General features: G+C 50.7%; 1 long non-coding RNA gene across 1 annotated transcript in view; it reads left to right on the top strand.

Moving 5' to 3' along the window:
• The window catches only part of LOC116764518, a 205,686-nt gene extending 181,983 nt beyond the window's left edge, over positions 1 to 23,703 (top strand). Inside the window, exon 6 of the long non-coding RNA XR_004352916.1 lies at positions 22,604 to 23,703. This is a non-coding gene — a long non-coding RNA (uncharacterized LOC116764518). The remainder of the gene's footprint in view (positions 1 to 22,603) is intronic.
• The last annotated feature ends 774 nt before the right edge of the window (positions 23,704 to 24,477 follow it).

The raw sequence follows: 24,477 nt of genomic DNA on the forward strand, positions 1-24,477 counted from the left end.
GTCCCTCAAAGGAAGTAGCCTTATTTCCTCCTTCCTCTTTTCCCCTTTCCTTCTGGCTGGGAGGTTGAAGTGCTGGCAAGGGCTGGGGCATCCATCTTGGAAAGAAGCTGCAAGTTAAGGATGGCAGGGCAACAGATAGAAGAAGTTACCATATCACCCCTACAGTGCCTTCCTAAGCTTTTCATGTGAGAGTCAACTTCTACCTTTGAGGCAGTCTTTGGGGATTTCTCTGTTACAGCAGCCTAACGTTATCCTAACTAATACAGAAAGTTCATCTGTTTTTTCCTTTTTATTTCCGGCCGCGCAGCATGACTTGCGGGATCTCAGTTCCCCGACCAGGGTTTGAACCCGGGCCACGGCAGTGAAAGCGCCGGATCCTAACCACTGGACCATCAGGGCATTCCCAGTTTATTTGTTTTTAAGATGGGAGAGACTAGAGCATGTTGTGTGCTCGTGGAAATAACCCATTAAGGAGGGAGAGATTGATGAGGAAAGAGAGTGGGGAGATAGCCGAAGGAAAAAAGCCCTTGAGAAGATGAGAAGCAATGGGATTCAGGGAACAAGAGATGGAATTTTCCTTTCACTGAAGAAACTGGGACGCTTCTTCCATTGTAATGAGGCAGACACGGGGATATCTGTGAATTTAGTGGTGGGAAGGTGAGGGAGGTTCAATATAATTGCAAGAGAGTAAAGCCACGATAACCCATGGAATCTTGATTTCATTGGACTCCTCCACACATCCTTTGTTCCCTGACGCACTCATCGTTGATCCACTTGTGCTATATATATTTTTTTTTAATAAATAAATTAATTAATTTATTTTTGACTGTGTTGGATCTTCGTTCCTGTGCTAGGGCTTTCTCTAGTTGCAGCGAGCGGGGGCCACTCTTCATCGCGGTGCACGGGCCTCTCACTATCGCGGCCTCTCTTGTCGCGGAGCACAGGCTCCAGACGCGCAGGCTCAGTAGTTGTGGCTCACGGGCCTAGTTGCTGTGGGATCTTCCCAGACTAGGGCTCGAACCCGTGTCCCCTGCATTGGCAGGCAGATTCTCAACCACTGCGCCACCAGGGAAGCCCTTGTGCTATCTTTTTAATTCGTTATTTGTAATGATTAAATAGGCTCCTAAAGAACCACCACCCAAACCAAAGCCTTGACAATGCCCCACATCTTTCCATACGATTCCTCCTCGCCATCCCAGCCCCCTACCTCCCCCGATCCACAGTAGCTATCATCCTGAAGTCTGTGTACCACATTCCCTTGATATCCTTTTTATATAGTTTTATTGCATCTACATATATTTCCAAAAATTATGTATTTTATATTAATTGTTTTTAACCTCATTAAAAGGGTATTGCTCTCCATGCAATCTTTAGGGACTTACCTTTTTTACTTAACTGTATATGGCTAAGATTTATTCACATTGTTTTCCTTTGCTGTGGCTCATTTATTTAACCTGCTTTGTGATAGCCCATTGTGTGAACATCCCACAGTTTATTCATCCACAAACCATGGACTCTAAGCTGGGAGAGGAGAGAAGTGAAGGCAGGAGGGGGCTGATGGATAGAGACAAAGTGAAGGAATCAGTGGACTGGAGAGTTCTATGAGACCAGAGAGCTGTGGCAGGGCCACCTGGGCCAGGAAGCAGAAAGGCTTGGAGGCAATGGATGGATGGATGGATAGTGGAAGGTGAAAAGTTCTGATTTCAGAAGTAAGGCTTTTGGTGGCCATAAGGTCTTCAGGGCTAAATGTGGCAATGGATAGCTAAGGTGGGAATTATTGGAGATGTAGGCGATGGAAGCAAGAGGTCAGAGTGTGGATATAGGTCATTCTATTTGTCTAGGATAGTGGCAGGAGGGGGTATGGGAGAAGATGAGGAGGCTGGAACGTGGGTCTTCAGTGGGGGAGGGAGCAAGCCTGGGAGGCTGGGAGATGACAGGGCCGAGGAGGGAGGATGGCATAGCTGGAAGCAGCAGTGTCAATGGTTCAGGGCTTTACAAGAGGATGGGAGTAATGGGCTGGAAATGACCATGAGGAATAATACGGACAACTCCATCTTTTCACCCTGAGGTGCAGAGAATGTGAGACTAAACATCCTCCACCTGAGAGGGCTGCTGGGAGGTGGTAGCTCAGGGTCAGGAGGAGAAGGACGCATTCCAAGAAGAGGCTGAAGATCTAGGAGAGAGCACTGCCTGTGGTGCAGGAGCTCCAGGGCGCATCGTATGAGAGCAGAGGGAGGGCAGCTCACAGGGGAGGGCAGGCAGGCATATCAGGGCTCAGCCAGCCAAGGCAGGCGAGGAAGCCGTGCTGTGGTGGGAGGGGAGGCCAGATTGGCTCTCTCTCATCAGCTAGGAGCGCTGCGTGCTGTGGCACATGCGTGGAAGGGTCATCACTCAGCATCCTGCTTCCATGGGCTGTGTCATCAGCCCTGTTTGTCTCTCAGGGTTGATGTACCTCATGGGAAGGGGAGCCAGGAAGTCAGTACTCTTCCCTTAGATCCAGTGCTGGGGTCAGGGGAAAACAGTGCAGAGAACTGTCTTGGTTAGAGAGGTGGGGCTGGAGGTCTTGCCTCCATCTCTAAGGAGATCCAGGGATGCAGCCTGGACACCTGATGTCACCTTCCTGTTGGTTCAGGTTGACCCTGGGCTAGTCCAACTTGCCCTGTGAGAAGTCTTCAGACCCCAGTCTGAGGGTAGAGACACCATCTTGGCTTTTAGGGAGGCCCCTCTGAGGGAGGATATTCAGAGGGAAAGAAGAAGAGGTGAAGCCAGCCACTTGGGAGCCAAGGACGGCTCTAAGAAAGACGCGGGCCTGCCCACCATTGTTCTTCAACACAATCAGTACAGAAAGAAAGGAAGAGCCCAGCCCAGCCCAGCCTGTTTCTGAGGCAAGCTTTCCTTCTGGATTTCCCACCTAGGATTAACTCAATTATCCTTCTTAAACCATGAAAGCTTGGAATGAGGGTCTGGGATCATTAGACTCAAAGTCCCTGGATTATTTTCTGTGCCTCGTCTCCTACACTGACCTCAGATATGACCTAGCCACTGCCCCTCCCCCATCCCAGAAACCCAGCCCCTACCTCGCTGGTGCTTTCTCTTCCCTCCCTCAGGACCATGGGCCTCAAAGATCTGAGTAGAAGCCCGAGGTCGGAGCACTCCCAGGTGGCAGCAGAAGAGGGAGGAATCAGCAGTTTCTCCTGAGTCCCCCACTTCTCGGCTCTCAGTAACTCTGTGCCCCAAGTTTCCTGCCTCAGAGGCAGATGGGCCATCTGTGTGCTGCCCTTACCCTAAAGAGAGTGGCACAGCGAGTATCCCGGGGGCAGGGCCTGGGCTTTATACTTCTCCACGGCTCCAGCGCTCAGAAGTCCCGGTCTGATGAGGGAGCATGGCCTCCACTCTATAGGAGCCCCGGGCTGACACAGAGTCTGGTCTAACCCACATACAAAACACTTTGGAACATGCCCAGTGAGATGGAGTCAGGGTGTAGGGAGAAATGAAAATAACTTCTCAGGTTAGAGAGAACAGATCTGCCTCTGTGGTGTGTCTGGTCACACTCCCAGCAAACGGTAGGTTGGTTACTAGGAGGACTTTTCTGGATTTGGATGGAGGTATACATACGTGGTCAGAGAACAAATTCTGTCCTGGATACAAGAGATGGCATTTTCAGCCCACAGCAGTGGGTGCCAAGAGAAGGTCCAAGATGTATTACTTGGGATATAGCCTTGGCTGATGTAACAGAGACCCAAAATAAGAGTGGCTTAAACAAGAGACATGTCTGTGTAACAGTCCAGGCATAAACAGTTTGGGGCCACAATGGTATCAGGGACTCAGACTTCTTCTAACTGACTTGTTACTCTGCCGTCTCCGTGGTCTTGTTCTCACCCATAGGATCCAAAGTGGCTCACCATCACATAGGCTTCCAGACCGCACAAAGTGGGGGAAAGAGGGCCAAGAGCATGCTTCCCATCTGGAAGTTCACACTTGGCTTTGCTCACGTCCCATTGTCCAGAACTCTTAGCAGCCTGATCATCCTTAGCTGCAAGGGAACCTGGGAAATGTAGTTTTTATTCCAGGCAGCCATGTATCCCAGTAAGCACCTTTTGTTCTGTTAGAGAAAAGGGGAAATTGTTATTAGGGGAACAACTAGCAGTTCTGCCTCAAGAGACCCCAAGTACACAGCAAGGAGGTTATTGTATTGTATATGTCTGTTCAGTACCTCATTCCCACAGGGTTGGGCAAGTGACTCAGTCTGGGAGAACCACAGCAATGCATCCCTCTGGCCACAGCAATTGGTCCAGAACTGAGCACATGACTCAAGGCGAGCCAATCAGAGTTCTTCCTCAGGACTTTTCCCTAACCAAGTAGCAGATGGTATAATTTCCTTTCTGGTCATAAACCCTGAACTGACCATGGTCGTTTTCCCTGCCAAGGCAGGGTAAAGCCTGTCTGCAGAAGATAGGATGACACCAGCCTCTGAGAGATGCAGAGAGAAGGGAGTTCCAGCAGGGTGAACTCCATTCATGCCCTGAATGAACTAGTTAGTCAATGCCCTCTTTTCACCAAGTTGATTCAAGCTGAGTTTTGGCCATTTGCAACCCAGAGTTCTGACTTACACAGTAATGAAAGTGATGTTTTCTCTGGGGTACTTGGGGGTGGGAGGGAGGGGACACAGATGAGATTGAAAACCTGGATGAAAATAAAGTGGGCTCCAGCCAAGGTGCATCTTTCTCCTGCACATTTGCCCTGAGGCATCTTAAAGTTCTCACACAGCATCTTACTGTAGAGGACGTTCAGTTTCTTTGCATTTTTCCAGTCAGTCCTGTTTCCTGCAAGGCAGCTCTCCTCACAGGCCTGTTGTAGCCGGCCCAGCTGTGAGGAGGGGGCCTGCGGAGGAGCCACCCTCACAAAGGGCTCATCCTCAGCTTTTCTGGGGCTGTTATCAGCCAAACCTAAACTCTGAATCACCTGCATCCGTGGGCAGCCCTGTAGGTGGCTTGATTCCCCCCTGGGCTTCCCTGTGTCAGGACCTGTGAGTGGAGGCGGACTTTCAATAAAGGTTCATGGTCTTCTGCCCGCTCACGCTATCAAGGTTCTGTCCAAGACCTTCCTGAGCCCCATCTTCCTCGTCTCTTCACTCACCACCCATCCTGGGCCCCCATCCCTCTGGGCACCATCCATCCCCATGCCACCTAGTATACCAGCATAAAACCCTCAGGGGAGATGGGATGAGAGCTGGAGAAGGAAGGGAATGTGCATGAGCGTTCTCTCTCCAACTCAGTCAGAAGGAGGATGGAATCTGAGAATGTCCTGTGCTTCCAAACCTGTGACTCTCCCGGTCCCCTGGGACCTCCCGAGTCCCCTCTACCTGCCATGACTGCAACCAAGCTGTCCTGGGCCTGTGGTGTCACCTGGTGGTCAGCCTTGGAACAGTCCAGCTTCCACCTCCTTTTGAGATTGGAAAGATGGGGTCACATATGTACCATAATTTCCCTTTTCTTTCTGTTTTTGTTCTTTGTTTTTTACCACAATCAGTTCAGTTCAGCTCATTCTTCCTCAGGCCTTTTTTTTCTTTTTTAGCTTGTGGGATCTTAGTTCCAAGACCAGGGATTGAACCCATACCCTCAGCAGTGAGAGCGTGGAATCCTAACCACTGGACTGCCAGGGAATTCCCCTCAGGGCATCTTTAAAACCCAAATTACACACCCTTGAATCCACTTCCTTCATCTCCTTTCTAACAACCCGACCCCAGTTACCTCATGAGTTCCTTTCCCCAGTTTATTCTTTCCACCCAAACAATCCTGGCTGACTGCATGTCAGGATAGAGCCAGGACTGCCCTGTGTCAAAAAAAGGCAGACTGAACGCCAGAAAGATTCATCGGAATGTTAAAGAACAAAAGCTTTCAGCCTCTAAAGCCTTTGAAAACACCTCAAAGTTTCCTTCAGAATGTCCCACCCATCACCGCATACTCCTGTTAAGAAACCTGCTTTCCCTCAAGCACCAGCTTTTAAGAAAAAATAAATAATTTTCTACACCCACATTGTTATTTTCCATTTCTACCTATAGGTCTTGAAACAGTAGGGTTTTTCTTTTCTCCCCTGTGTGGGTGTGTGGCAGCCTAGCTTTGTGATGCGTTAAATGAGCATTTATGGCTCAACCTGGAAAACTGAGCCCCATTCATAACGCTGAGTCCTCGATTTTCTCTTGGCTCGTTGCTGGAACCCCAGTCCACCTCCCAGAAACCAACTTTTGAAATGTTACTCACTGGCAAGCGGGGACTGCCTGGTGGTAGACATTTAAGATAAGGAGATACTTTCCTCCGGGACAAGATAGCAGCTGCCTTTTGTTGTTTTAAACAGGATAATGTATAAGAGCTATCTGACTTCCCAAGAAATGGAAATCTTGACGCCTGCTAGAAGCCTCGAGGCTTGCAGGATGGGCTGGGCCAGTAGGCTAAGGTTGGGGGGAAAGGGTGTGGTGAAGATCTAAGTGATGCTGTAGACCCAAGGACCAGGCAGAGAGGATTTGAGAAGGGCTAGGCTGAGCGGAGGGGGCTGCAGAGAAGTCTTTGGGCCAAGCACTGGAGAGACAGACCCGACTAACATTCATTAAGCACCTTCCACGTGTCAGGAAGGGCCCAATGGGGAAGCATGTGGGTCCCCCAAGCAGGCTAATCATTTTATGTCCCATCAAACTGTATTCCTTTACTATCAGTTCAACTTTAGTATAGTGGAACTGATCTCTGCTTGGAGAAAGGGGGGAGTGGGCAGAGGAGGGGACCCCTGGATCTCCTCTGAGCAGTTCAGCTCTGACGCTGAACTTGCATGCTGCAATTAGATACACAAAAACTCTCTAGAGACCTTGCCCCGCCCTCCTTACGGAACAGCTTAGAGACCAACGATCGTTATTCTGGCCTCTTCTTTTGGGGTCCCCCCACCACCCCACTGCAAGTAGCTTATTAAAGCAGAATGACCAACTGACCCTTAAAAGAGTTCCAGACGTGGTTTTCTCATCTCCTTATATGTCCAGTGATGACTGAGTACCTCATAAAGACGACACCCTAGCCAGCTACATGGCTGGCTCACCCCTTATACCATCTCTGGTCCTGGGCACTGAGAATGTTCTCACTCTGCCACCTAAGTAACACGATCTCCATTCTAGCTGGTGAAGCTGAGGCTGAGAGCAGTTAGGTTAGCTGCCCAGGAGGCCCATAGCTGGTGAGTAAATCCCACCTCTGGGCTGAGACCTGAATTCGGGTTCATCCATCCTATTCCAAAGGCCAGATCTTCTTCACTTCCTCCCTCTCCCCCAGGAGAGAACGGAAAGAAAAAGCTGTTGAAAGCGGGAGGGTGGTTTCTGTGAAGAAGTACAGGAGGTGGAGGTTTGAACAGGCAGCTGTAGCAAGCGGAGTCAGAGACCCTGTGGGTGGCAAGGGGGCTGGGTGCCCAGCAGTGCCACTGCAAGATGGCCTAGGCGGGGTGAGGGGAGAAGGGTGGAGTCAGCTTGGGCTCCTGGAGTGTGGGAGGGTAAAGCCGCCTTGTCCTGGAGAGAGGGGTGTGTGATGCCGCCAGGCCAGGGCCCCTTCCTCTGCACGCAGCCATACTAGCAGCGCCCACTGAAAGGGCACGGTGGGTCTGGAGTCTGGCAAAAAGAGGCTGGGGTCCAAGAGGAATCTTTGCGAGGGAAATCTCTCCTTCAGTGCTAGATTGGAGGCTGCAGAAAGTCATTTGCACCACGTGGGGGCAGGATGCCGAGGGCCCAGGGGCTGGCTGTGGTTGGTTCCCTTTCTCTCCTCATGCCCCTTCCCTCCAAACCCCCTGTCCAGGCCAGCTCAGCTCCAGGGCCAAGGAGCGCCTGACAGCCTGTTCCTGGCCTCCCCAGCAGAGGGCTCCAGAGCAGAGCTCAGGAGGGTGGGTTGGGGAGGGAATCCCCACCTCCCTCCCTGCAGGGAGGTGTGGGAAGCACTGGACAGTCCTCTCTGCTCACAGGTGTCCAGGTGTCCATCTGCACAGGTGCTCTTCACTCGTGCATGGGTGTGTCTGCATGTGTGTGCACCCCTGTGGGTGTGTGCAAGTATGTACGGTATGTGTGTATGCGGGCGTGTCGATGTCTGCCCTGCTGAGGCAAAACTGCCTGTTTTTAAGTGTGTTGGGTGGTGTCTGTGCACACGTGTTTGCCCATTTTCTCTTTGCACACGCCAGCGCCGCTTGTGTCCCTGTGTATGTTTGTGTGCAGGTGGGTGCCTGTGTGACTCGTGCATAGCTGTCTATGCTTGGCCTTGTAAGGAGAGGGGAGAGAAATAAGTGACAGGGGGTGCTGTGGAATCTCAACATTCTTAGGGGCAGGGATGCGGGGTCCTCTGACCCTCTGTACTGTCCCACGTCCACACACACTGACCCTGCCGGACCACCTCCTGCCCTGGGTTTGTTAGGACCCTGTTTACAGCAGGTGTAGCTGACGTCTAGTTCCCAGGAAGCAAGTACTTCCAGAGGTATGTGTGTGTGTGTGTGTGTGTGTGTGTGTGTGTGTGTGTGTGTGTGTGTGTGTGTTCTGGTTCCTTCTTTTGCACCTTGAAAATGTTGTTCTCCTTGTTGGCAGTGGGGAGCAGAGCCCCAGAGAATGGGGGGAATGTAGAGGGCTGGAGAAAACGGCAGGCGCGTGGCTGTCTCATCCACGGGGTGAAGGAAGGCAGTGGCTGAGGGGGAAGGTCTTGGCCCAGGAGTCTGGGGTCCTGGATAGGGCCCAGCTCTGCTACCAGCTGGAGGCCCTGGCTGGCGAGAAGCAGCCCCTCCCGGCCTCCTCGTGGTGGTCTGTGCTTGTGTTCAGCCAGGGCCGTTGGGGGAGGACAGGTGGGATACTCCCCTCACCCTGTGTCATGTTGAAAAGAAACTTGTCGAAGGGAATGGGGCAGAGAGCATGACAGCCACCACACGATGGGAGGGTGTATTCGTTTCCTATCGCTGCTGTAACAGATCACCACAAACTTAGAGGTTTAAAACACACAAATTTATTTTACATTACTGGAGGTCAGAAGTCCAAAATCGACCTCACCAGGCTAAAGTCAAAGTACCAGCAAGGCTGTGTTCTTTCTGGAGGCTGTAGGGGAAACTCCATCTCCTTGCCTTTTCCAGATCCTAGAAGCCGCCTGCATTCCTTGCCCTGTGGCTCCTTCCTCCATCATGCTGTCGCATCGCCTTTCCATTACTTTGACCTTCCTGCCTTCCTCTTAGGAGGAAGCCTTGTGATTACATTGGACCCTCCCAGACACTCCAGGACAATTTCCTCATCTCAAGCCCCTTAACATGATCACATCAGCCAAGTCCTTTGCCTGTGAGGTAACATATTCATAGGTTCTGGGAATTAGGATGTGGTGCATTATTCTAGCTGCTAACTAGGGCAATCATAGATAAGCTGCCAAAAGGGGGTGACATTTTGTTTTCAATTAATTTTTATTGGAGTATAGTTGTTTTACAATGTTGTGTTAGTTTCCACTGCTCAGGAAAGCGATTCAGCTATATGGATACATATTTCCCCTCTTTTTTGGATTTCCTTCCCATTTAGGTGAAAAGGGGGGTGACATTTTTTGTGGGGGGGAGTGACATTCTTAATCCTCTCGTGGTTTCACTGAAGCATCGAGGGGGACCCTCACTCCTGCCGAGGAGCCATCTGGTCCTGACGTCTTGTCTGGGGGACTGAGCCCCAGGAACCAGGGTACGCTGGCTGGGTTAAGGGCCTTTCCATTCTGCCTGCCCTCTCAGCAGCCCCTGGCCAGGCACCAGCTATGACCTCAGTGCAGACTGGCCCCTTGGTTCCCTGAGCGCCGCCCCCCGCCCCCTCCACAGCCTGCTCCAGATCCAGTATCTGGCCTCGTCCACGTCCCCCGAGCACTCCTCACAACTTGGTTCCTTCTCTGTCATGGCCCCCACTACCTGCCCCAGAGGCACTCTGGGCTCCAGCCTGCCGGCTCAGGCCCAGCCAACACCCAGCCCTCTCCACACGTGTGAAAGCCGCATGCATGGGCTCTCTCCAGCTCTCCAGAGAAAAGTCCAACTGCAAGACCCGGAGTTGAAGAAGGGGGACGCGCACAATTGTACAGGCCAGTGCTGGGGGTGTCTGATGGGATGATGGGCCTCCGGATGCTTTATAAGGCCAAACTCCCCAGCACAGTCAGCACCACATCTGGAATTAAGCTGGAAATTCCAATTGCTCTCTGCTGCTAAAAAAAAATGTGTCAAATTTTCCCAGAGATTTTGTGGAAATGGGAAGCCCTGCGGGGATGGGGGTAGGGGTGGAACGCTCACTCCACGGGACCCCAGAGCCTTGGGGAAATCCAGATGTCACAATGTGTCCACAGTCCTTGGCTGATGGCTCCCCCAGCCTCCCTCAGCTGTGCTCCCTGCCCCGTGAAAATTAAAGACGCCTGGAGCGGGAGGGGTGTTTTTCTTCTCCCTAGGACCCACAAGTCCGTCCAGGTATGTGCGTGTGAAACTGTGACTTTTTTGATAGGGATTGAGTAATTTTTTCCTGGAGAGAAAAACATTGACGTGGCTTTGGTGGATCGTCTACCCAGAAATTCCCAATGCATGAAGGTGTGCTCTTCCCTTCGCTCTGACACACAGGCACGTACGTGCACACACCTCCCACAGGCCCGTATCTCACCAACTGTGTTGTCTGGGCCCCTTCAGGGCCTCACCTGCACTTCGAGCCCAACCCCAAGCAGTGTGGGACAGAGATTCCGTAGAGCTGGGCCTGAGGGTCCGGAGGAAGCTTGACTACTTGCTAGTTCTCTATCTCTAGGCTAGTGGACGAGTTTCTTGTTGCCGCTGGAACGAATCACCACGAGCCGAGTGACTGAAAACAATGCAGATTTATTCTCTTACAGTCTAAGTCAGAAGTCCACAATCAGCCTCACTGGTGTCGATGCCACAGTTCGGTCATGTGCTGCCCCACCTCCCAAGGTGGTGCCCAGGGTTCACACTATCCTTTCCATGGCAGAGATGCTAAGAGAAAGATGTGGGTCTGAGTTCCAGCTCTGCCTCTTCTGAGCCATGTGACCTTTTTGAGCTCCCATGTCCTCGTCAGCAAAATGGAGGTAATCATTGGCCATACCTTTGTTTTTGATGACTGAATAAGATAATGTCCTATTTAACTGAAGTTTGCAATTCTCTGGCACATAGATACGCCTCTGAACGGTGACTCTAAATATTTTCTCTCAACCGGGACCCCACCATTCCCTCTTCACGCTCTCATTCTAGGGGCTCAAACTTCTGGAACCAGGAAAGCAGTCTGATAAAACCGAATCACACCGATTCCAGCCTCAGCCCTCCTCAAAGAGATTCTCATTCATTAGGTCTGGGATGGGTTCCGGAACTCACTATTTTTATTAATCTTTATTTTTTAATAAACATCCTGGGTGATCCTGACGTTCATCTAGATTGGGGAGCTACTGGAATAAGTGACGATGGGGTTTTATTTTAATAAAGGCCAACCTGTGCCCTCAAAAATGGGGGTTTAGCTGCGAGGTACCTTCCCACGGCCCCTGGAACCACAACAAGGAGGACCCTCTCACGCCCCATGGGGAGGGTGGCATTCCTCCAGGGCAGCTCTGTAGGAAGGGGTGGGGACCGCGCCAGCTGTGTCCCCTCCTGCAGCTGTTTCAGTGCCATGGCCCCGTGGAAACCACTGTGAAATTCATTCTCCGCATCTTCCAAAGCTGGGCCAGGTGGCGACTGGCTGGAGTGGCTGATCCCACCAGACGAGAGGCTCTGCGGCCCAAGGAAATATACCCACCCACCTCCACTCAGCACAGGGCTCCCCCAAATCCTATGCTCCTGGGCCATCAAGTGCTTTTTGTCCCAAATCAATTCATGCCCTCTCACGGGAAAACTTTACTCAGGAAGCACCCAGCTCTTGCATTTCTGCAGGTTCACTCAGGACTGCATGGCTCTGGAAATCGGTTGTGGCTAGATTCTGCCTCAACCCGGGGACGCCTGAGGCCTGGGACAGAGCTAGCTGCTCTGGGAAAATGCAAAGAAAGCTGCACATTCCCCTCATCCCTGAGAATGGCAGCGGGTGGGAGCTTTCCCTGCAGCAGGGAACTCAGCCTTTTTATTAGCTGCACAGAGGTGCAGAAGCAGGGGTTTGGCTGAGGAAGAGGGAAAGGCCCAGAATGAGAGCACTGTCTTCTGCCAAGGACACAGGACTGTTGACGTGGGAGAGATGGGCGCAGCCTCTGGATCAAGTCCACGGTGAGGAGGAAATGGTTTTCACTGAAAAACAAAGTTGAAAAACAGTTTACTGAAGGGAAGAGAAAGAGGAAAGGGGTGGGAGGGGGGAAACCACCTCAAACTGTCTGATCATCAAAATCACCTAGTTGGTTTAAAAATACAGCTTCCAAAACCCGTTCCAAGTCAATAAAATATTATTCTTGGTAGCTCTGGGTTTCTTTTCCTTGTGGTTTAAAAATGTAGATCCCTTGTCACTTATATCTCACTAGAGCTGGGGAAAAAATTAAGCTACATATAAAATCAGTTGGAGAATGAAAACCAGTTGCACAATGAGAAAAAATTTTCAGAAGGTATTGAGTGGACGTGAAAGTTGAGGAACGTGAATTAAATCATCACCTTTCTAAGCTGGACGTCAATATCTGAACTTGAAAAATTAATAGCATAATCAGCTTTTTTTTTTTATTAAGGAGAACCTGCCGTTGGAAATAAAATGAGAACCAATCTTTTCAAAATGCAGATTTCAGCTCATGGAGCTTGGAAGACCCCTGGGTGGGTGGGTATCCTGAGTGAGGGGAAGCAGTTGATTCCTCATGGGTTATGTTTCCAATTTTCCCATTAGGCTTCGGGAAGGAGGGAGAGAAGGAGACACAACAGGATGGGGAAAAAAAAATCCTACAAGCCACTTCCCTCCAACCAGGCTGGGTCTTCGTCTGGATGACTCTGTCCCATCCCTCCTTCCTTTCTCACGCGTTTTCCAGTGAATTGTCTCCACTCACCTTCTCCATTCCCTCCTCTTCCCTTCCACCATCAGCCCCTGCCACCTGAATAGTGGAAGGCTGAATAATGCCTCCTGCTGCAAAATGTCCATGCCCCAAACCCTGGAATCTGTCCATGTCACCTTATGTAGGACTTTGCCTGTGTGATTAAATGAAGGATCTTGAGATGGGGAGATTATCTTGGGTTATTTGGGTTGGTCTAATGTAATCGCAAGGATCCTTTAAGAGGGAGGCAGGAGATCGAAGAGTAGAAGACGATGGGGATGACAGAAGCAGAGATTAGAGTGATGCCTTTTGAAGATGGAGGAAGGGGCCACAAGCCAAGGAACAGAGGCGGCCACGAGAGGCTGAAGAGGCGAGGAGATGGGTTCTCCCCTGGAGCCTACGTAAGGAACCAGCCCTCTGGCACCTTGACTTTAGCCCAGTGAGACTGATTTTGGATCTTGGACCGCTAGAACTGGAAGAGAATGAAGTTGTACTATTTAAGTCACTCAGTTTGTGATGATTTGTTACACAGCAATAAGAAAGTCGTACACCTCCTGAACTCTGCTCTGTCCACCCCACCAATGAATCCTCACCGAGGTCTCCAGGGACCAAACTCTTGCCAACCCTTGAGCCCTTCTCAGCACTTCTCTCTCTTGCTCTTGGCAATGTCTGACATTTTCCACATTGCTTTTTTTTTTTTTTTTTTTTTTTTTTGTGGTACACGGGCCTCTCACTGTTGTGGCCTCTCCCGTTGTGGAGCACAGGCTCCGTACACGCAGGCTCAGTGGCCATGGCTCACTGGCCCAGCCCCTCCGCGGCATGTGGGATCTTCCCGGACCGGGGCACGAACCCATGTCCCCTGCATCGTCAGGCAGACTCTCAACCACTGCGCCACCAGGGAAGCCCCACATTGCTCTTTCTTAAATCTTGTGTCAGCCCACTGCCCTGGTGGTCCTCCTGCCTTTTGGGTCCTCTTCCTCAGCCCCATCCTACTCCACTTCCAACATGGCCATGTACCCCAGGGTTCTCTTCTCAATGCACTTGTCTTCTTACTCTCTACTTTCTAGGGGTGCCACATCCCAGTGATGACCCTAAATCAAGGCCCTGTGCTCCACACCCTAATAGCCAACTGCTGAACGGTCCTCCTGTTCCCTCCTCAGTAAACAAGTATCAGAAGTGCATTTTCCACCTTCCCCACCTGTTTGAAATCTGGTTCACCTGTTCATTCCTCAAGGTCCAGCTCAAACGTCACTTTCTCCAGGAAGTCTTCCCTGTCATGCCCTAGGCTTGTTTTTATTTTTTAATTTTTTTTTCATTTATAAACTTTATAATTGGGACTTCCCTGGCGGTGCAGTGCTTAGGGCACTGTGCTTCCACTGCGGGGGGCTTGGGTTCGATCCCTGGTCGGGGAACTACGATCCTACACGCCGTGCAGTGCGGCCCGCCCCCCCCCCCACAAAAAAAACCCACTTTATTTTTTAGAGCAGTTTTAGGGTCACAGAAAAATTGAACAGAAAATACAGAAAGTTCCCGAGGAGTACTTATTTTTCATAGGCTATTGTGTGACCAGCTTTTATTGACATTAACTTATTTGTTTCACTTAACAAATATATGTGGTAAAGATGCATTTTCCCTTTCTTTTTCTTTCTTCCTTTCTTCCTTCCTTCTTTTCTTTCTTCCTTCCTTCCTTTCTTTCTTCCTTTCTTCCTTCCTTCCTTTTTCTTTCTTTCTTCCTTTCTTCCTTCCTTCTTTTCTTTCTTCCTTCCTTCCTTCCTTTCTTTCTTTTTCTTTCTTCCTTCCTTTTTCTTTCTTTGTTTCTTTCTTTCCCTCTCTCTCTCTCTCCCCCTCCCTCCCTTCCTTTCTCTCCCTCTCTTTTTTTCCTTCTTTCTTTCATCCAGGTTTTTTTTGTTTTGTTTTGTTTTTTTGTGGTACGCGGGCCTCTCACTGCTGTGGCCTCTCCCATTGCGGAGCACAGGCTCCAGACGCACAGGCTCAGAGGCCACGGCTCACGGGCCCAGCCGCTCCGTGGCATGTGGAATCTTCCCAGACTGGGGCACGAACCCGCGTCCCCTGCATCGGCAGGCGGACTCTCAACCACTGTGCCACCAGGGAAGCCCTCATCCAGGTTTTTTGGGGTATAATTGACAAGTAAAAATTGCATATATTTAAGGTGTACGACATGACGTTTTGATATACATATACACTGAAATGATTACCACAACCAAGCTAGTTTACAATCTGTTACTTCACACATTACCTTTTTTTCCTTTGTGGAAACAATTAAGAGCTATGCTTTAGCAAATTTCAAGTATATAATATATTAACTATAGTCTAGCGCTATACATCGGATCTCCAGAATTTATTCATACTGTGTATCTGAAACTTTGAACCCTTTGATCAACATCTCCCCATTTCTAACACCTCCCAGCCCCTGGTAACCACCATTCTACTCTCTGGTTCCGTGAGCTGGACTTTTTAAACTTCCACATGTAAGTGAGATCATGCAGTATTTGTCTTTCTGGGTCTGGCTGATTTCACTTAGCATAATGTCCACCAGGTTCATCCACGTTGTCCCAAATGACAGGATTTCCTTGCCATATACTCGTTGACTGTGCCCATCTGTTGTCTCCAGGGGACTGTGAGACCCTTAGAAGCATAGTTATGGCCTGATCAACCGTGGACACTCAGCACCCAGCACAGCGGGATGGCTGGAGCTCTAGAACACTCTCCCTCCCCACAGCCTTGGTATCAACACCTGACCAGGAGGTAGAACACTACCCCAGCCCCTCTGCCATTCTCTTGTCTTCTGCCCCAGAGCAGCCTGCCACAGCAAGATCCCCTACCCTCAAAGGTTCATGACAACCGATGTCAAGTGTCCTGTATGGTACCTGAGGCCCAGGGGAAGCTCACAAATAGTGCCCTCTCTCCTCTGATGGGGATGCTGCTAGCTCTGTGACGTCATTCCCTATATTCTCCACTTGTCACTCCATTCCCACCGTACTGACTTCCTGACTTCTACTCAAGCATGCCATTCTTGCTCCTGCCTCAGGACCTTTGCACTTGCTATTCCCTTTGCATCAGTGGTCTTCCTCCAGATACCCACAGGACATGCTCCTTCCCTTCCTTCAGGCCTTTGCTCAAATATCAACCTAGAGAGGCCTTCCTGGATTACCCTATCTGTAAGTTACCCACCTCTCCATATCACTTCCCATCCACTTTACCCTGCTTTGTTTTATTCACAGCTCTGAACACCACTGGCCATGTTTTGGGGTTTTTTACCTGGTTCCCTCATTAGAATGTTGTTTCTTGAGGGCAGGAGCCCTGCCTCTTTGGGTCACCCCTCTTTCCTCAGTGATTGGCCCGTAGTAGGTGCCAAGTAACTCTTTGTGGAAAATGACAGGCATGAGCCCATGCTTCTCACAGGATTTCTACCTCGGGTTGTACCAGGTCACTTTCCCATGGGACGCACCCCTCTGTGCTTTGGCAACGCTGGGTGGTGGAGAGAGAACTAGAGTAGTGTCTTGGAGTCCCAGGTCCTGTACCATCTTTCACACCTTGCCGGCCTCAGGCAGCCCTCTTTACCCCTCTGAGCCTTGGATGCCCCGTGTGAAGAAGAAGAGCGTGGTCCCTGCCCTGTATCCTCCCCGGAAGGCCACAAGGATGGGCTGGAAGGAAATCCTCCATAGAGGAGCTTCCAAGAGGGCTTGGTGCCCCACACCAGGAGCTGGGAGCCCGAGCGGGACCTGAACAAGTTGTGCACTGACCACCAAGCCCAGCACAGCAACTGCCCTTCCTGACCTCCCTCTGCTTGGCTGGCCACAACTCCCCCTGGACTCTGGGGCATTTCTGAGAAGTTGAGGGGGGCAACTGTGTGGTGGGAGGAAGGGCCAGGCCCAGCCCGGGAGCATTAGGGGCTGCTGGCTTCAGCCTCCAGCCAGGCTCCAAAAGGCAGTCACATAGGGTGGGTGGAGGGGGTGCACCCGAACCCCTAGAACTTTCTCTGGGTCTCAGAATGTGCAGCAAATGTGGTAAAGCATTGCTCTGGGGTTCCCTCTTACTTTTGTTCTCATTTATACAATTTGATGAGTATGCATTGATGGGAGACACCGAAAACTTTGCAGGAGTTCACATCCTTTGATGTGGTGATTCTATTTCTAGGAATTTATCCTAAAGAAATAACCAGAGATGTATGCAAAGGTGTGTGTATAGGATGTTGGTTAAATTATTATTTATGATCACAACCAATTTGGGAATTGCTTAAATGTCTGATAATAGGAGATTGGTTTAATAATTAGTGTGCTGTACAATGGGATATTACAAAACCATTTAAACTTACATTTTTAAAGACTATTTTAATGACCCATGAAAATTCTTATGATGTAATTTATATGGGAAAAAATCAGAATTTTATATATGTGTGTGTGAAGAATTTTATATCCATTTATAAAATCATGATTTTGTGTGTGTGTGTTTGTACATAAACACACACCTACACACATTATCTCGATTTTATTTAAAAGTGTATGTGTGTGTAAATATGCCAATAATGCTTATCTCCATTTAGTGTAATGATTATAGGGTATTTTTATTTTACTCTTTACACTTTTCTAAATTTTAAAGTATTTTTTATGATGAACCTATATTCATATCACAATTTTTAAATGCTATTGGGTTTTTTGTTTGTTTGTTTGTTTTTGGCTGTGTTGGGTCTTTGTTGCTGCGCATGGGCTTTTCTCTAATTGTGGTGAGCAGGGGCTGCCCTTCATTGCAGTGCGCGGGCTTCTCATTGCAGTGGCTGCTCCTGTTGCAGAGCGCGGGCTTTAGGAGTGCAGGCTTCAGTAGTTGTGGCGCGTGGGCTCAGTAGTTGTGGCTCGCGGGCTCAGTAGTTGTGGCTCGCAAGCTCAGGAGTTGAAGCACACGGGCTTAGTTGCTCTGCAGCATGTGGGATCTTCCCAGACCAGGGATCAAACCCGTGTCCCCTGCATTGGCAGGCGGATTCTTAACCACTGTGCCACCAGGGAAGTCCCTATTAGTTTTTTTGGCCACATTTTTTTTTATTGAAGTATAGTTGATTTACAATGCTTTGCCAATCTCTGCTGTACAACAAAGTAACTCAGTTATACACATATACACATTCTTTTTTAAATATTCTTTGCCTTTATGGTTTATCACAGGATATTGAACATAGTCCCCTGTGCTATACAGTAGGACCTTGTTGTTTATCCATTCTAAATGGAATAGTTTGCATCTACCAACCCTAAACTCCCAGTCCATCTCGCTCCCTCCCTCCTCCCCCTTGGCAACCACAAGTCTGATCTATATGCCTGTGAGTTTATTTCTGTTTTGTAGATATGTTCATTTGTGCCATATTTTAGATTCCACATATAAGTGATATCATATGGTATCTGTCTTTCTCTTTCTGACTTACTTCACTTCGTTTGATAATCTCTAGTTGCATCCATGTTGCTGCAAATGGCATTATTTCGTTCTTTTTTATGGCTGAGTAATATTCCATTGTATACATGTACCACATCTTCTTTATCCATTCCTCTGTTGATGGACGTTTTGGTTGTTTCCATGTCTTTGCTACTGTGAATAGTGCTGCTATGAACATAGGGGTGCGTGTATCTTTTTAAATTATAATTTCATCCAAGTACATGCCCAGGAGTTGTATTGCTAGTTCATATGGTAATTCTATTTTTAGTTTTCTGAGGAACCTCCATACTGTTTTCCGCAGTGGCTGAACCAACTTACATTCCCACTAACAGTGTAGGTGGGTTCCCTTTTCTCCACACCCTCTCCAGCTAAATGCTATTAGCTTTTTTGATGGAGAAAAGTAATTCACTGATTACCTATCACAGCTTCACTGGGGCAGAATGTGGATGGAGTGGTGTTAACAAAGGCTTGGGGATATCAAGCATGCATTTACCCCTCGGGTCTGGAAGTTTCTTGAGTCCCAAGAGTCTTTTGATGCTTGTAAGGTGTATGTCCTCTGCAATGAGTGCCATGGTTTAGCGGTGCCCTGCGATATTTTTATCAGGAGGCTGGACTGAAGTCTAGCGCCCTCTTCCAATATATCATGATGGGTCCCTCCTGAGAAGGGAGGTCATTCTCAAGAGCCAGTACCTGAGGAAGAATGGGTTTTCCAAAGTGGAAAGTGAACCTGGGAAGAAGATGCTAAAGATTACGATGAGACAGAGGACTGGGTGTGCAGCCAGACCCCTCATGGATCTTCACAGAGGATGGGCAGGACCTGGGTGCCTCTGGAGGGAGCCTGAACCCTCACTGGAGGAAGCCTGGTTAGTTTTATAGTTCTTCTGGGTGCTGTGTTTCTGTTCCTATTGTCTCCCTGTAGGGCTTATTAACTCTACCCAGTATAATCATCACAGGTTTCTTAGATGTGTTCTGCTTAAAGAAGCCAAAGACTGGGTTTCTAGCTATGCTTGGTTCCGAGAATGGAAAGGACAGTGGCAACCTGAAGGGCAAGCAGGGAGAGGCAGTGGGAATGAAGAAAGTGACCCGAAAGGGAGAGTGAGCAGAGGCGGATAGAGTTAGGGCTGTTGATCCAGCCGGCCCTCCTGCCTGGAAATTCTCCTTCCTGAGCCAAATCTTAGAAGCTCTGGTTTGTAAAATAATAACACTGAAAATAATTTTAAAATCATTTTCGTACTCTGTGTATAAATAACTGCGTGGCAATTCTAGAAAAAGATACAAATTCAGATAACTAAAATCAAAAGCAAAACAAGGGATAAAGAAGAAATCTAAAATTACTCCTTATCTTACAACCTGTCAGTGTTTTGGTGTATATCCTTCCAACATTCTTAATGAATTGACCAGTTTTCTAAATCAGGTTACTTTCTATACTTATCAGCTTTTTATTTTGCTGTTTACTATGCTTTAGGCTTATTTCTACGTTCTTCTACAGCAACATCTTTTAAAAGCTGCATTGTGTTTTATGTTCTGGATGGTTCATAACTTATTAAACAATCCCCTCTTACTGGATATTTAGGTTGTTTTCAAATTTTCAGGCTTATAAATAATAGTAAAGAGCAACCCTATAGCTAAGTCTTTACACATACATGTATGCCCCTAGAACAAGTCTCAGGAATCAACTCCCTCGATTAAAGGGTGCTAGGTTTTGTCTCCATCCCTGAGCAGGCCCCAGGGAGGGCTGGGCGTTTCTGGAGGTCTTGGCACTGAGCCTTGCGCCAAGCTCCAGGGCCCACCCAGCCCCCAAGTCTGCATGATCCATGTGGTCCAAAATATCCTCCTCCCTTCTCCCAAACTCACCCCCAGGCTGTGGGCTCACCTGAGAGAATGAAGTACACCTCCCAGCCAGACATGGGGCCGTTTGTCTTATGCTCTGGGATCCTGATGAGGTAAAACCTGGGCAGAGCACGTGTCTTTATTTAATGTATTTCTGGGTGGGCAAGCCTCTGCCCTTGGAGATCGCCTTTCTCCAGATCGGGGTTAAGAGTTTACGGGGAGGGGCTTCCCTGGTGGCGCAGTGGTTGAGAGTCCGCCTGACGATGCAGAGGACACGGGTTCGTGCCCCGGTCCAGGAAGATCCCACATGCCGCGGAGCGGCTGGGCCCGTGAGCCATGGCCGCTGAGCCTGCGCATCCGGAGCCTGGGCTCCGCAGCGGGAGGGGGCACAGCAGTGAAAGGCCCGCGTACCGCAAAAAAAAAGAAAAAAAAAAAAAAAGAGTTTACGGGGAGGAGCAGCAGGTCATGGCAGCCAGCTCATCCCATGAAGACCAGAGGGGGTCCCACTTCCCCCTGTCCCAGGCCGACCCTAGCCCCAGTTCCAGCCTCCCAAATCCTCGCTCCCAACCTGGGGCACAGGAAACATCAAGAGCCATTCATATAGCTGAGCTGGCAACAAGGATTCTGCTCTTCAGAGAAGGAGCTGGGTTCCGAGCGATGTGCCTCAGTCTCTCGTGCCGTGAGAAGCAGAGTCTCCCTGACCCCTATTCCGGGCGCTGGATGCCACTGCGAGGCCTCGCTGGCATTGGCTTCTGGAGAACTGCTCAGGTCTCCGGTTTGTCTGAGCCCGTACGGCGATCCCCTCTCTGGGGCTTTATCCTTGTTTTAGGCTCAAACTCTGCCAGTTCCCCCTTGAGACCCCTCAAAGATCCAGGGTTCTCTTGTGCTCAGACAACCAGGACACCCCTCCTAATGCCACCTGCCACCTGTCCTGAAGGTCACAGCTTTGACTCTCTGAGTTTGGTGTGTCTCCATGTAGTATGGGGAGCGTGAGGCTCCCAACCCCCATCAGATCACCAGGGGAACTCTGTAAACACGCAGGGTTCAAGGCCTCTCCCCCAGAGACACAGACCTTGCAGGTCTGGAGAGGTGCCCTGGAACCCGTATCTTCACAAAATGTGGTCCTCCCGGCTCTTTGCACAGAACTGGCTTCCTGACCCTCATCTCGGCAGATATGGGGGGACAGGGAATTTGGCCCCCAGGTCGAGCAGGCCCAAGGCAGGGGCAGCAATGACAAACAGATGGGCTACAAGTCTGCTTCCTCGGGTAACCTAAGTTCAGGAGCTTTGGCAGCCAAAAGGGCTTCTGCTGGCTGGGGGACTTGGCCACGGGCAACCTGAGAGCCAGACAAAGCCATCCTCACAGCCTCTCTGGCCGTGAGTCCCCAGGCGCTTGCTTGCCCCGGATGCACAGGCACGCCTCTGTCAGCCGGGCCTGCAGGGGTTTGTGGCCAGGAGAATTATAGCAGCCATCCTCAGCTCCTGTGGACACCTCCTCCAGAAGGCTCTGGAAACAGCACACTGGGTTTGAGGAGAAAGGGCCTCTGTGAGCCAGAGGTGGGTCTCTGCAGACAGAGGCCCCCACACCTCCCTTCCTGTTCTAATACCACCCCCTGCCTGGGCACTGGGTCTCCTGTGTCAGCCCAGGGGACTCAGGGAGGCCAAGCCCCTTCAGGCTGCTGCCCCTCCCCCACCCCGAGGCAGGAAGGTGAGCCTCCTTCTTTCTCTACCAGGGCCCCCTGGGAGCCCCTAGGGCTGCGGTGGGTGGTGTGATGAGCCAGAGGTCCCTGCGGGCAGTGGGGACCCCACAGATGGCCTGCTTGGTTCCAGCCATTCCTGATTTCTGGATTTTTGACAATTAAAGAAATTTATTAAATGTTCAACAAAACTCATTCTCTATTTGAGTTCATGGCAACTCCATGCCTTCAGTTGCTCGGGCCAAAACCTTGGAATTGCCCTTGAATCTTTGCTCTTAGACTCCATGTTCAGTCCATCAAGAATCCTGTCAGCTGGATTCCAACATATTCCAGACCCCAGCCACCTCTCACCATTTCTGTTCTGGCATTTCTTGCCCAGATAATTTCAACACCCTTCTACGTGGTACGCCTGCTCCACAGAGCAACCAGGGAACAAAGCTGGGTGGTGATGGGGGCTCTGCCACTGACCCCCATGTGTGTTCAGGACCCTCCTGTCCAGATTTGATTGCATCTCGGCTGGTCTTACCAAGAAAAACAGTTCATTAGTCATGGACAAATGAGATTCTTTTTATATCTTTACAAAATATCACAATGCCCCAAATTCTTCTTCAGATCTTACGTCCTAATTCAGGGTTTATGAAATCTACCATCCTCACAGGGACTCCTCTCCGGCTTGAGGACTTTGAGCCATCAGCCAAAGCAGGAAACACAGCAATCCAGGGGCCTCTCCGAGATGCTGAGACCAGGGCCGTGGAGCCCCAAGACTGCAGTGCCCTGCTTGGAATCTGCTGTGGGATGATTCTGTAACCGATGTGATGATGCAACAGCTGTGCATGAATGACATGAGAAAGCTGGGCCCCTTGGCCCTAAGGGATGCTTCCACCACACTGTCAGCAGGAGGGAGCTCCTCCTAGGAGCTTAAATCAGGACTCATCTTTCTGTGGGACCCAAGCCTCCATGTTGGGTGATGTGGGCAGAAACGGGATTTTCCTGGGAAGCTGGGGGGCGTGGGTGTGTACCTGTGTGTGATGACACACCCTGCCCTACATCCCCTGCAGCTCCTCCAATCTGGAGGTGACAGTGACCAGGCTCAGCCTCTCCCCACTGGCCTTCCTACCCCCAGCCCCACCGCTCTTCAAGGCCGAACCCTGCAACGGGCCTCAGAGGGCAGCTCTCCCAGGCTTGCTTTTTGCTGTTTTCCAAGCCGCCGCCATTGGACTGGACTCTCCCTGGCTGTAGCTGAGTAGCCCCATATCAGGGCTCGGAGGAGCCCGGCCATCTTGCCCAAGTGAGGACTTGAGGCTCAGAGAGAAGGAGGCCCCCGAGCCCGCGTGGCCCAGCAGGTCCACGGTAGAAGGGGGATCAGAAGCCAGAACCGCTTTTCAGCACAAGCCAGGCCTGCTGGGAAAGGGGTCGGGCAAGGAAGGAAGGAAGAATGGGCAGCTCTCAGGCTGGGGTGCCGGAACCTCACGGTGCTGGAGCTCTCCTCACCTCCAACTTAGCCCTGAGGCCTGCTCAGTCCCGCTCCCTGCCAGCCGTGCCCCCTCTGTCTTCATGAGCCCCCAGGGCCTGCCAGAGGCTTCCTGTTTCTGCTGCCTTGCGTCCATCCCCCTGCAGTTCCCTCCCTCTCTTGGCCGTGGCCTCTCTAGTCTCCAGGCAGGAGAGCAAGCGCTGGAGGGGAGAGGAGGGTCTGTGCTGGACTCGGCCAGCCTCACTTCCAGCCGGTCTGGCTGCTCTCCCCTTGACAGACTTCCTAGAAGGCACCCACCCCCCCGACCCTCCCCACCTCCACCCCGGCCCTGACTCAGCCCATAAATTACCTGGGGATGGTCGCTGACTCAGCCAGGAAGCTCGGAGCGCCCTCCTCTCCATCCCCAGGCCTCAACCTCACAGCTGGCTCTCATTCCAGAATGCTTGGTCTCCTCCCCTCAGGAAATTCCTGGAAAATATCAGGCTTCTTCGAGGGGAGATCTCCTGACCACAGCCGCAGCAGGGAAGGGAGCCGCTGCAGCCTCATCCGTCATCCTGTGGCCCCGGCCCTCCTCCCCCAGATCCCCCAGCTTGTGTGTTTATGTGGGGCTGAGTGTGGAGGTGTCGGTCTCCATAAAGTGACAGGCACCTGGCAGAGGCGGGGAGGAGAGGCCAGCGTGGGGTGGGGCACTCTGGGCAGGCTGCTGGGAGGTGGGACCAGTCCCGGGCCAGGAAGGATGGTGAAACTGAGAAGTGGAGAGATGGGAAGGGAGCTCCAGGCCCAGGGAATGGCCTGAGCAAAGGCACGGAGGTGGGAAGCAGCCCAGTCTCTACATGGAATGGGGAGGGGGCTGGAGAGCAAGCAGGCTAAAGGGGTCGCTGAGCAGGGGAGCCTGTGCTACACAGCTACTGAAGCCCGCGTGCCTAGAGCCCATGCTCTGCAACAAGAGAAACCACCGCAATGAGAAGCCCGTGCACCGCAACAAAGAGTAGCCTCCACGGGCTGCAACTAGAGAAAGCCCGCGCGCAGCAATGAAGACACAACACAGCCAAAAATAAATA

The sequence above is a fragment of the Phocoena sinus genome, chromosome 13 (genome assembly GCF_008692025.1).
Source record: "Phocoena sinus isolate mPhoSin1 chromosome 13, mPhoSin1.pri, whole genome shotgun sequence".
Taxonomy (NCBI): Eukaryota; Metazoa; Chordata; class Mammalia; order Artiodactyla; family Phocoenidae; genus Phocoena; species Phocoena sinus.